Below are 10,983 nucleotides of genomic sequence, written 5' to 3'. Positions count from 1 at the left end.
TGCTCCCTAACCAATTTTATTCCATCTTGTACTTTGGCTTGATCATGGTTACCTAAATTTAATACTTTGCATATGACTCTATTAAATCTTCTCTTTTTCTTTTTTTTCAGCCAATTTCTTCAGCTTGTCAGATCAATCTAGATTCCAGCCTGTCCTCCAATTTGAAAGCAATCTCTGCAGTATCATAGAATCTGTAGCTGTAGTAAGTATATTTTATATCTCATCACCCAGCTCACTAAATGGAAAAAAAACCCCAATGTGTATAAGATAGAACCTGTCAGGAGTGAGTTTTGTATTTGGATTTCAATGTTGAAGCACTGGACTTTCCCCTTGGTATGGTAGCCAGCTGGTTGGGCACCTATCTTAGAGTATATTTCTCCATAGGAGGGCTCCTTACAAGGAGAGGACAAAGAAGTCACTGAGGTCAAGCTGGACAGTCCTGCTAGACCATGTAAACAGACCAGCCTGCTGGCAGCTCTCTGCCCTCTGCCATACCTGTGTGGCTACAGTGGGGAAGGCATCAGTCAGGCTGCCACAGAGGTCTGAGGCACTCATGACCCAGAAGAGGTTTAAACAAACTCTTGGAGGATGTTGGTGGCTGTTCATAATGCCTTGAAAGCCACCTGCTGCAGAGAGATCCTGGTGATGGCCAGAGGCTGAGGGGTAGAGCAGAGACTGTGCCTAGCATTACCTAAAGATACATTTTCATGGGTCATCTATTACTTGGGTTAATATCCGCTTGTGCCAGATAATGAAAGTGGCCATCCTTTGGTCTAGATTTATCTAAGGTGCTGAAAACCAAACAGCCAGTGAAGTCTGAGCAGTATCCTCAATTCAGGCATTGACATTTCGCTGTCCCTTCTTTAAAGGTTCCACACCATTTATATAATGCATAATGTTATGTGCGAGTTGGTAGTTCTTGCTAGGAAAAGGTGATACTTTGATTTCTATTATGTTTAAGTGGATTTTTCTTTTCTGCAAAACTGTAAGCCAGAAACATGATTGAAAGGCCAGAGTAAGGTAAAAAATGTTAATTTTCTTGTATGGTATGTTATATGTTGTAAGTGAAAGCCAGAAATCAGGAGCTTTTCAATTTGACACATAATGATTGCCCTTAGATATTGGCCTGCTTTATTTACAAGATGTTAAAAATTACATTGTGAATACTCATATGATCATAATAAAATGATTGCCTGCAGAAGTGTGAATTCCATTTAGCCTTTACAAAGAAGCACTTAGTGGGCTTTGTACTGCGTGGGCATGACCTTAGAAAAGGCCTATCATTTGACTATGAAAACATGGCTTAGTTCCAGTGCTAACAACATCGCTCTGCTAAAATAACTTTGGTGGGCACAACGACCTATAATTTTTGTAACACCACTGAAAAAAGTGTTTTCCTTACAGTAGTGCTAATTGTGTACAGGATAGATTTTTTGGTGTATATTAATAATATTGGTTGGATTAGCTATTTTTAACAAAACTGAATTGTGAACAAGCATCTCTGGATGCTTTTGTCAGTGAACGGTGAAAACGCTCAGGTCCCACATGTGTTCTGTACTTGATTCTATCATCTTACCATTTTGGTTTTTTATGTGAATCTTAACAGAGCAACCAGAGCTACGTCAGTAATATACTATCAAATGGTACAAAAACATGATGATGACAAAAATATGGCAGTGGACACTCAGAATTATAACCTGAAAAAGGCACCAATGGAATAGAAATTGTTCCTCTGACCTTGTTCCCACTCAGCCTGGTTACAGAGCAATTTAACTCTGAATACCTCAGTAGTAATTCCTGATTTTCACCAGAGTGAATATGACCCAGGAAATAATATATTTGCCATCAGTTCACACTGACTGTTACCTTTTCTTTACTTCAGCTGACATGTATGATGAGACTGACTGTTTTCTAGGCTGTATCCTCTAACTTATGTCACCACTGATGGGCAATAAAATGAAGAATGTAAAATACAGCCATTTCAGCTGAGTTGTGAGCTATGACTGCATGAGGTTAAGGGCTCAGGACATGTATGCATGCTTGCTGTGAACACTACAGAAGAGGTGTTTTTTGTATCAACTCCAAAGAATTTAGGTGAGAGCAAATGCCTTTTTCACTTTTTGGTTCTGTTTGCCTTGACATAATTCTGCTATCCAAAACCCCAAGGGAAAATATTTCAACAAAGAGACAGTCTTCAGTGATTAAACTGTCACGAAACAGAGATGAAGTTGGTGGGATTGATTGGCTCTCACTGTGCCTTGACGCAGCTGTGGCTTGGATGAGCAGGACTGGTTATGAGTCAATCTGACTAGGATGGGATCATGCCAGAGGTCAGGGGAACCAGCTACTTACAGAAGCACAGGCAGCTATTTTCTCCTTTAGGTTTTCCTATTTTAATGCTGGTGATCTGTCACACTTACTGAATAAGAAAGTGTCCCCAGCACAGTCTTCATCATTATGGACCCCTGTTATTTGGAGTGATGCTGCTGCAGTCCAGCACCTCCAACCTCATCTTTAGCAGGACCAATGCAAGGACATGAAAGATCTCTTTGCAAGAGACAGCCAAAGCCTGGGGAGCCACCCTGGTTTCCTAGGTTACTTGAGCAAACAGGCCAGGACCTCATTTTAAGGGATTCTTCATGGCTCCTTTACTGAAGCAACTGAAAATCAGGGAAAACTTTGGTAAAGGTGATTCTGTCATTCCATATTCTGGCTCTGCCCTATTTTCTTCTTTGCCTTTTATTTTATCCCTCCTGAAGGAACAGTGTCTCAGTCTCATCCGATAGTGTCCTCGTGTAATAGCAAAGAGGTTTCAACTGCTGACTTTGAGACATGGTATTCTGTTGAATAGTGAGGGAACTGTATTATGGAGATAAATTTTTGTCTCAGTTCACTAAACTACATGATTTGTTGACCAGCAAATGATGTCATGAAGCCTGTTGATTCTCCCTAAGGGGCACAATGAGCAAGAAGCACTCGTGGCTTCTTCTCTTGCATGGGTTTGAAAGGATCTGGAAAGACTGCTGCATACTGACATGAAGAGACTGCTTTGAACACAAACACGTATCACAGCAAAGTTTAAAGAAACGTCAAACTTCTGAACTAATAAAGTAAAACTGGAATGATGTGCATATCAATAAAGGCAAGAAACTATGCCCATATGGCTTGGCTTAGTGGTCTTTCTGTGCGAATCCTTAAACAGGAATGAATTCACTCTCTAGCTGGGTTTTGTTAGAGTTTAAAAGGAAACTCAGCTAGGGCTGACCCAGACCAATGCTGCTTAAATTGAATCTAAGCTGTAGCTTCCATAAATCATGTTAGCAGATTAAAGTTACAATTGAAAGGTCTTGATTTGTAGGCACCAGACTGTAAATTAGCTACTGAAGTAGAGGGCTGTGAATTTAAGAACCTGACTGGGAACACCCATCCCATATTACATGTATTTGGCAATAAGCCTCCATTAAGGGACCAAAGAAAACAACACAGCCGTGACTGATCAAGTGGAAGAGAAGTAATACAAAACACCCACCAGTTTTGTTGCTTCTAGAATATCCTGGAGGGATTCAAGACATGAAAAGTAAGCAAGAGAGTCTGAATCTTGCCTTTTGGTAAACAGTCATCCTTCTGCTGGTGCAATTCCTAGTTTTTTCAGTATTCCTGAAAACATTTTCTCAAGTTCTTTGGGCAGATTCAGGCTCATACACATTTTTTCCAGCAGTAGGCCACTCTCTTGGTTCACTATGGGGGCCCAATTTGAAAGGTTAATTGTGAATGCCACATTATAATCATCTGCATCTACATCAATTAGCTTTTATGGCTGCCTGTGCTTAATATGTGGAGTTCAGCTTTGCATTTAACACACTCCTAAACTATCTGCAATCCCTCTCTAAGCTTCCTCTCTTCCCTCAATTTCCTTCACCATAACATTTATTCTGTGCTTGTTGTTTTTTTCTCACACAGTCTAGTAGGCTTATGGTACACTCTCTGTTTTAGTAAAGTCTGTTTCTTTGCTTGGAAAAGCTGCAAAAAAATGGCATATTTCTTATGTTGGGAAGAATGAATGTGGAATATTACATTAATCGCTAAGTACAGAACTTCTCAAGTTTCCCATATTCACTGGAAATATATGTGGCATGAAAACTTTAGAGAGACTGAAGAATATTTGAGGGTGGTTATTGAACAGCATATAAATAGCTGTTGGGAGCAAATTATGTCATGACAGCATCTTGTGATGTACTTTGTGCAGTTAAATGGTCACACTGCAATGCTGGCTAAAGTTAAGGGGGACTTTCTTCTGTAAAATGAAGTTTCTATTAAAAAACCCCAAGCACTTTGAGTAATTGCTAACAATAACCTGGACTACAGTACTTCAATTGTACAGTTCAGGAACATTAAACCTCTTAACCTTTGAGTTGCCTACTTGATTTTAAATGAATATGGTACTTAAGATGATAACAACTGTGCAGCTTCATTCTTTATTAAGGACACACATGATTTCTCCCTCGCACATTAACACTCTCATTATAATAATAAAGAATGGCAAAAATACAGGTATCAAAAGATTATTAGTACCTTCTAGACACAGTCTTTTCACAGTTCCTGTTTCCAGAACTACACCACTCTAATTAGCGTAACAACTATTGCTACATTCAGAGTGTCAACAGTAACATTTGATGACACAGAAACCTTGAAGAGACTCGTTTCATCCATTGTTCTGTCAAGACTTTGTTTGAAAAATCTGGCTTATGTCTGCTCTTCCCCTGTGTTTCTTCTAGAGTGTGCAGAGAAAAGCAACAACAGTAGCATCCATTGTTGGGGTTAAGGTGAATCCAGCTATATATCCTGGAGAAAATCTGCTTTCTTCCAGAACACCAATGCACAAACATACTGCATCCAACATGAACCATTCTGATGAGGATAGATGCATTTGCATGTATTTGGTAAAAGATCTCCACATCAAAATGTAGATGCCACACAAATCAAAAGACAGGCCAAGAAGAAAAACATGTCTTGCTAACAACAATAAAGGCAGCTTAGCTTCTAGTAATGGATCAGATGTAGTATTTTGTCCAGATTCAGCTAACTCAAAATACAAACTGTAACATTCCTATCACAGGATTTATAATAGATGCTGGCTGCATGAATCAAATATTGAAGGACTTTTGAGAAGGGTGTCCAGGTGGACTGTCCCCAGCCTCAGCAAGGGGGAAGGAGGGAAGGCAAGCTCAGGCACACACTGAGCTCTCAGGGCAGCCAGGCTGTGGCAGCCCATAGAGCACTGTCAGGACAGCACGAACGCAGCTGTGAGAGATGAGCTGAGCAGGGCTGAGCTCCCACGAAGGGCTCTGGCTGCCCAGGTCCATCTGCATCCCCAGGGCCAAGAGAGTGAAGGAGGCACTGCTTCTGGCCCTCAAATGGGCAGCAGTCTGCAGCAGGGTGCCTCTACCCTGTCCTGTAGGATAACCCCAAATCTGAAACACAAGGCAATTTTCTCCAAAATGAAAATAATTTTCACTTAAAAAGACTAGAGATGTTTTACCACAAGAAAGATTTGATGAGCAGGCACAGACCAGATTAATTACCCTGCTTGCAGCAATTCTATGCATCAAGGTATGGAGGGAGGAAAAGAACCACTTTTGTTTTTATATAAACACAGTGTAAGAGTTCAGCTCACCCTCAGGACACAATCTACTCTGACAGCCACATTCTAGCCACCCTTCTCTGTAACTGAATGTAGTCTACAAGGGCAGAGGGTCTGATTTTTAACAAAGGATTAAATATTGCTGCATAATCCTCACTGGACAAGCTCAATAAACAGATTTTTTTTTTCTCTTCAGTTGGATCTCTCCTGGCTTTATCAGCCTCTTTCTTTTCAAGTCCACGCTTCCTTCAGATCACTGTTCCAGCATTTCAGATATTATCCTCACTTACATGCAGTGGATTTGGACTAGATTCACAAAAAGTTTACTCACCTAGCACCACTTACCTGCCACTGTATTTCTCAGAACCACCATTTGCATTCCTATTGAGCTGCTGCATATGCCTGGAGGTGCCTATTTCCCTGCCAGAAAAAATTCTAAATATTGCCCCTGAACTTGCCAAGGTCATAACAGTGTGAGCCTCCAAGCACCTAAATCACATCTAAGCTCTTTTGGGATTTGCAAACAAAGTGTTACCCCCTGCTTCCAGGCCTGACCTGACATGCATTTTCAGAGAACACCTCTCAGATCAGGCATCACACAAAGTACAAAGCTCAGTAAGAAAAATTATGGTGAATCTCTGGTTCAGAGCATCCGTGCAGCATATATGGAATGAGGTTCCTCCCTTTTGAGCAAGGGGAGCCTGTCTGTTTTACAGGCTCTGGTCTCAAGTAATTTCTGTGGTTGAAGGTACTCCTCCTCTTGAAGATGCCCCAGTGGAAGAGCCAGTTAGGATGTAATCATGGGGTCAAGTGGGGAGAAAAGTAGGAGAGAAATCAAGTGCAATCAGCATGGATGAAAACTCCAGCAGTGGATTTACTGAACTGAAGTGAGAGCTACCCTATTTCTCTGGCTGTTCTGCTCTGAGGGGAGAGGCATGAGAGACAATGCCTAGTAACTGCAGAAGTCTGGCAGAAGAGACAGTTGGCCTTCATTCTCTTGGGAACGGTGAAAAAGGGAAAAAAGTTTTCTCTGTCACTTCATAACAACTATGTAGGTAGCTGAGTACTGTCTGAAAGCATCCCCAGTGTCTGAACTCGAACTCAAATTGTATTCCAAGTGGGATGAAGCAAGTTTCCAGAAGCTTAAAAACATCACAGGGCAGATGAAAGGGCCTTGTATGCGTGTTGTGACTTCCCACTACTGTGACTGGATAACTGTCCCACGGATTCTCTGCTTTATTTAAGATTTGTTGTGCTGTGAATGGCATAAGGACCCAGCTGTATGAGAATTGATCTCTGGAATTCAAGTAATAATTATGTAAATATTTATTAAAAAAACATTCCAAGACAGTTCAGATCAGTTATGGAACCAGTCTGTGTAAAACAAATCTGCACAATCAGGACAGATTTCATAATGCCCTCAGGACTCAACTAACTGGGAATAGAAATGTTTGAAAATTACTTCCAACCAGCCATTATTAAAAATAATGGCATTTGCATCTGATGTGCTTGGGGAAGATGCCCATTGCTGTACCTCATTACAGGATGAAGGACCTGAGCCACACTGAGCAATCCACAGCCCCGGATGGAGAAGAACAAGAGGGCAGCCACGACCTGCATGAACTGTGTCATCCTGACCACATTAACCAAGATTTTTCCAAACCCATCCACTACCACAATCAGTAGCAATTCTACTGATGTAGAAATCTCTACTTTGTTTGAGATTCTACTTACACTGAAGTGAATGGAAAAAATCTTATTCTCCTTAGAATATTAAAAATTATTATTAGCATTATTAAAAATATCTGCTCAAAAATAGCTATTCTGACTTTGGTCAGAGACAGCTCAACAGGTCATGTGGTAAAATTCAAATGTAGCCTAGAAAAGTGAACAGGTGAAACCATCTTACTGGTGAAACTACTATCAAAATTTTTCCAATCGCAACAAGGCTAAAATCTTCCTCTTTATTTTGGTATGTATACAACCATGTGACAGGGGACATGAGAATTTATAATCATAGATGCTGTGACTGAAAGGTCATTCAGTCTCTTCTCCCAAATATTAAATAATTTATTCCTTAGTGATACCAGAAATGAATTGCAGCTCACACTGAATTCAATTATCTGGCTAAAAAGGCAATGAGAATGTAAGGACATGCAAGCAACCTTCATCATTTATTTCCAGGTGATTTCCTGAAAGTAGTCACAGCTTGATGCTTTTGTGAGGTCCCATAACTCCCTTCTCAGAGAAGATGTATTTAAAGTAATCATCCATTTATGCCATTTATACCTGGCAGATAACTGAACACTAAGCACCATTTTAGATTGGTCTGATAAAAAAATTTGAGAGCGGTTTCTGTGAAAATAGGATTTCAATGATATTTTGGGAGAAACCCTCTGCTTACACTGTTTCTCTAATTTAGATGATAAATTTACAGATTTATAACAGACCATGAAAGAGTCATGTGTGAGGCTTTCCTGTAAGATCCTTTAAACATGGCTGGGGGAGGGGTATCAATTAAAGAAACCTTTTCTCTCATTTTGCACCAAGGTTCCCTCATTGCCACAGAAATCAACAGGACTGCAGCAGCACAACCAGGAGAGATGCAGTGGTGAATCAGACCCTGAGCTAACTGCGTATTTTAATTCATGTTCAAACTGTGTTAATTGGCAAAAGATAAAACATCCACACTGTTTGTTTTGCTGCTGTAAGGAATTTGTGTTGAAAACCGTGACTAAATAATAATTAACAGGCTTCAAGTAATCAATCAATAGTATTTCATGAAAATAAGTTGTAAACTAGAGTTTTGGACTCAGATTTAAAGTTGGTTGGTGGGGCTTTTTTTTGTTTGGGTGGGTTTTTTGTTTTTCTTAGGACAGCAGTGGTGCAAAGCTGAAACTAAATCCAGGCTGGCACTTCATTAGCAATTCCTTATTGTGGTTTTACAATGTTAAATTTGTACAAACAGATTAAGTGTGTTTTTTAAGCTGTTCCTAAATAGCCTGGGAACTAAGAATTAAGTGCAGATTCTGCCCAACCCCTCAAAACCCAACACACCCTTCTCCAAGCCCAACACCTGCTGTTAAAAATACATCACACAATGGCTCTGATCTTACCTACCAGCAGATGTGAAGATGCCCAGAGGTCTCTCAGATGTTTGTGTTCCTGGGTCACGTGAGGGCACCAGGAAGGGGAGGGAAAATTATTCTGGAATTTCAGAGGTCACTGCTGGACAAAAATAGTGAAAATTGCACACATGTAGAGAAAAACAAAAGGTTCAGAAATCTGGAAATTTGGCCAAGAAGCCTTACTGGGGGCAATGTTTCATCCCTGAATTAAATAGAAAAGAAAGAAGAATACAGCAAAGAGATGAAAATATTGTTATCAGGAGAAAGAAAGGACTCTTATAATGCTCTCTAGCCTCAAGCTGAAAATAATTAAAAAGTTCTAGCCAAGTTAAGGGAAGGCAATCTGCTCTCCCAAGGCTTCTGTGGTGAGCTCTTAAACACTTCTACCTGCATGTAGCTGATACATTTTTCAGGCTCTAACTAATTATTATCACCAATAATCTGCTTCATGGTTTTGTTTTCAGAAGAATTTTATTTCCAGATCACTTGACTGTTTTGCATTTTCTTTATCTGTACATTTTTAGCCAGGGAAAGAGCCTAGAATTTGGCCTATTTCACTTGTGTGCTCATCCACATGGCAAATTTGATTCTAGGGAGATTATTCACACCAGACAGCCATTATGCAGAAAAAGCTTTGTCCCTCACCCCACAGAGTTTGTCATATCCCCATATGAGCTCTTTGTGGGTCTGCATCATTTTCCTCGTGCAGAGGAAGGTCTCATGCAGTCCCTGCAGGAGGAAGCAGTGCTTGAAAGGCTCTTGTACTCATGTGGAGGGGGATGAAAGCCCGGGCCATGCATGCACAACACATGGCAGCACTAACAGTGCTCAGAGCTTCTCAAAATAATCAACTGAGCTGCAGTGACACAGCAAAATACATCATAATCACATCAATTATGCAATCACTATTTTGTGAAAACAAGCCTCTGGGATTTCTTTTTAAGTAATCAAAGAAATATCAGACGTGAAAACAATAAACCTTCCTATTACAAACGAGTAAGTTTCCGCTGGGGAAGGGAAAAAAAATAAAAAATAGAGAGAGAGAAAACGAACCCAGTCAGGCCATAAAAGTGTCTTATTCTGGCTTCAAGAAAGTGACCAGCTTGTCGTCAGCCTTGGGAGAGGGCAGAGCTGCTCCGTGCCAGCTTGCCTATGCTCCTCCCTATCTGTGGGTGCTGCACAGCCCCTGTCCTTGGATGCCACCAATGTGACACTTGGGCTTGGTGGGAGGAGGGAGCAGTACTGGTTCCCACCGCCGTGGATTTCACACCCAGCCCTCCTCGGCTGCCTCTCGGCACCTCTTCTCGTGGTTCCTGCCGGGTGGCCCGGGGAAGAGAGGAGCCTGCATCCCACACCCTGTATCCTGTATCCTGCACCCTGCATTGTGCACTCTGCACCCTGCATCCTTCATCCTGCACCCTTCGTCCTGCACCCCGCACCCTGCATCTGGCACCCCACACCCTGCATCCTGCTGCATCCTGCACCGTGCACCCTGCACCCTGCATCGTGCACTCCACACCCTACATCCTGCACCCTGCATCCTGCACACTGCATCATGCACCCTGCATTCTGCACCCTGCACCTCTCACCCTACATCCTGCACTCTGCACCCTGCACCCCACACCCTGCTGCATCCTGCACCCTGCACCCTGTAATCTGCACCCAGGGGAGCCCGCGGTGTCTCTGGCTGTGCTGCACAGCCCCACATCCCCGCAGCGGGATTTTGGCACGACATGTGCATTTCGGTAAACGCTTTGGCACTTGGCGAAAGCTGGCAAGAGCCCTCACGAAATGCCCACAACAGTGTGCACAGAGCCCTTCCCGGCTTCCAAGCCCCTGCCAGGCCCTCCCGAGCAGGGCTGTGCAGGCCGGGGGGATGGGATACAGCTGCCGAAGCCGCAGCCTGGATCTGGCGGCAGCTTTGCTTTGGAAGGAACTATAAAGGAACACTTTGCCCTGCAGCTAAAAAGCCTGATAAAAATCTGTGAGCATGTGAATGGTGAGGGGAAAAAAGGGTCAGCTCAGTTCTCTCCCTTCGCTATTGCCTTCCTGTTGAATTCTCAGCTCATCCCTGGTGCCTGTGGCTGCTCCGGGAGCCGGCTGGGTGTTCCCTCTTGTCTCCCCGTCCAAGGCAGACTCCATTGGGAACAGCCGGCCTGGCGTGCATGAGGAGCCCGTGGTGCCCATGCTGCAGCAGCCCAGGGCTTCTCCACA

The 10,983-nt window shown here is 42.4% G+C and overlaps 1 long non-coding RNA gene across 6 annotated transcripts in view; it reads left to right on the top strand.

Annotated features, from left to right (window-relative positions):
- Window positions 1-3,161, top strand: part of LOC139590994 (uncharacterized) — a 77,503-nt gene extending 74,342 nt beyond the window's left edge. For 5 of the 6 annotated variants that reach the window (XR_011679482.1, XR_011679483.1, XR_011679486.1 and 2 more), the window contains one exon: window positions 111-3,161. This is a non-coding gene — a long non-coding RNA (uncharacterized lncRNA). The remainder of the gene's footprint in view (window positions 1-110) is intronic. The other variant, XR_011679487.1, reaches the window with a different exon arrangement.
- Window positions 3,162-10,983: the final 7,822 nt, after the last annotated feature.

This window comes from Agelaius tricolor, unplaced genomic scaffold, assembly GCF_023055355.1.
Source record: "Agelaius tricolor isolate 1412-34295 unplaced genomic scaffold, bAgeTri1.0.p SCAF_6, whole genome shotgun sequence".
NCBI lineage: Eukaryota > Metazoa > Chordata > Aves > Passeriformes > Icteridae > Agelaius > Agelaius tricolor.
The sequence above is the reverse complement of the archived record's forward strand: the minus strand, read 5'-3'. Positions and strand labels throughout refer to the sequence as shown.